This window comes from Mastomys coucha, unplaced genomic scaffold (assembly GCF_008632895.1).
Source record: "Mastomys coucha isolate ucsf_1 unplaced genomic scaffold, UCSF_Mcou_1 pScaffold20, whole genome shotgun sequence".
Classification (NCBI taxonomy): domain Eukaryota; kingdom Metazoa; phylum Chordata; class Mammalia; order Rodentia; family Muridae; genus Mastomys; species Mastomys coucha.
In genome coordinates, this window is record NW_022196903.1 from 121634828 (window position 1) to 121636898 (window position 2071).

Genomic DNA, 2071 nt, shown 5'->3' on the forward strand with positions numbered 1-2071 from the left:
AGGCAGGAGGCTGACTTTCCTTGAAGTTTTCACCTCAAATACCGCCATCACGCAGGTGTCCGTGGCATCAAGGGTCATATGAAACTGAGAGACACGTGTATTTGCTTTACCTGTGCTATGACAGAATTTTCTGAAGAGATACAAGGGGGCTTCTGACCACTGGATTGGCCTACACAGAGAGTCAACACAACACCCTTGGATGTACACAGACAACACTGAGTATAACAGCATGTACGTTTTCAGAATTTTTCCCCTTATACTCCGTTCATTTACTCTGAAATGTGTGCATTGTATCTGTAAGAGATGTAAACACCACAACATCACAAACTTAAGTTTTTTGGATGTCATTCCATTTATTGGCCATCTTTCAACACATTTACTTAGAGTAATTCCACTCAAAAATCTATACCATAATAATGGCATCTGGGGGAGATGTTGTCTGCTCCATCACCAACTGAAAACTTTTCTTTGCTGGTGTCACAATTATAGATGGGCAGTGGGGGCTCCAAAGCCAAGGAAACCAATGCAGAACTGCATGGTTAAGACTTATTGGTCCACTCTTTGCACTGTACCTGTTTACAGAAGCAGAGACTCCAAGGATATTGGTAACCTCTCTAATGCCTCCTCACCAAAAAAGCTCAGAGGCAGATCTTGTAGTGAGCATAGCTAGCAATTTTGAACAGAACCATTTCACTGTAGTGGTCAAATGCAGATATAGTCACATCCATCACTAAAGACCTCCAATAAATTTATTAAAAAGTAGAGTTTCCCTCACTTTTATACATGTGTAAAATACATCAAAAACTGAAACTCACTCTCATTGAGGTCACCCGTAGCAGCAATTTGTTTGAACATGAAAGCAAGCACCAGTCAATTCCCTTGTATGCACATTCCAGGGTTCAACTTGGATGAATGACAAACATATGGTGTTCAAGTGGAGCCCTGAATATGTAAAAGATGCTGAGTATAAAACTAGTGTAGGTGTTTGAATGGACTATTAGCCTGTGCAGAAATTACTGTTTGTTTTTGCTTTAGGGTTCTCACCCTGGGGAAGAGGAGAATGTGCCTATCTGAGTGACAGCGGGATCCGTTGTAGCAGGGGCTACACACATAGGAAGTGGATTTGTAACCGGCCCAACAGCTACACCTTACAATGCTCAGTAGTTGTAAATCCTGGTTAGGGAATGTGCCAAAGCATGCGTGAGAAAGAGATGCTCTGTGACCTGCTATCTACAGTTGCTGCTCTACTCCTGATCTACCAAAACTGTAACCTTCCTGGCTTGAGGGCTGCCTCTCATAACCACACTTCTCTGCCCACCTCCTGCTATTTGCCACACCTCACTCCTGGTTCCAGTTACATCGGAAGTCCCTCCTCTACAGAGACCAAAGAAGCTACTGATTGGGCTGGTAACTTTAACCTTACACTGTGCACATTCTCACACACACAGACACACACACACAGACACACACACACAGACACACACACACACACGCGTGCGCACATACACACACACACACAAATATATTGAAATGAAATTTTAAAAATTAAAGTTCTTTTCTGTAGTAGACTGTGTTCTTTTTTTTATTAGATGTTTTCTCTTTTTTACAATATCTCCTTTCCCAGGTTCCCCTCCAAAAAATAAAAAATAAAAAATAAAAAATAAAAACTAACACAAACCCCTGTTTCCTCCCACCTTCCCCTACTCACCACTCTACCCCCTCCTGCTTACTGGCCCTGGCATTCCCCTACACTGGGGCATAGAACCTTCACAGGGCCAAGGGCCTCTCCTTCCATTGATGGCCAATGGGGCCATCTTCTGCTATACATTTGCTGCTGGAACCATTAGTCCCACCATGAGTACTCTTTGGTTGGTGGTTTAGTCCCTAGGAGCTCTGAGGGTACTAGTTAGTTCATATTGATGTTCATCCTAAGGGGCTGCAAACCCTTCAGCTCCTTTCTCTAGCTCCTTCATTGGGGACCCTGTACTCTGCCCAGTGGATGGCTGTGAGCCTCTACTTCTGTATTAGTCAGGTACTGACTGTCAAAGCCTCTCAAGAGACAGCTATATCA

The 2071-nt window shown here is 43.4% G+C and overlaps 1 pseudogene; it reads left to right on the forward strand.

Moving 5' to 3' along the window:
* LOC116099660 overlaps positions 1–1181 on the forward strand; it is a 12731-nt pseudogene extending 11550 nt beyond the window's left edge.
* Positions 1182–2071: the final 890 nt, after the last annotated feature.